Source organism: Penaeus monodon, chromosome 32 (genome assembly GCF_015228065.2).
Source record: "Penaeus monodon isolate SGIC_2016 chromosome 32, NSTDA_Pmon_1, whole genome shotgun sequence".
In the NCBI taxonomy this organism is placed as follows: domain Eukaryota; kingdom Metazoa; phylum Arthropoda; class Malacostraca; order Decapoda; family Penaeidae; genus Penaeus; species Penaeus monodon.
The window spans coordinates 7,783,315-7,783,708 of NC_051417.1; positions in this window are offsets into that span (position 1 = coordinate 7,783,315).

Here is a 394-nt window from a genome sequence, read left to right on the forward strand (position 1 = left end):
GGTGAACACAACAAACTACAGGCCCCCTGACTTTTCAATAAAAAAAAATGCTCTTCCATCGTTCTGACACCCCTAATTTATTCACGTTATAAAATTTCCGTTTCTTGGTTGAATTTCATAAACAGCCCCTTTCTGGAAAAATGCTAGACAAAAATCTGGCATTTAAGAAATGCCCGATATACGTACTTGATTGTTTTTTTTTTACGTTTGTTCATATGTACACAGGTATTTAGATATACAAAGGATAGACAGAGAGATAGAGACAAACAGGTAGACCGATAAGACGTTTTCGCACACAGGACACTCAAAAGAAATAAAACCATGAATGCATTAACGCCTCTCCCGAAACATGTCTAAATGTTTCTCTAAAGAAAATTATTAGATTTTTGAAATA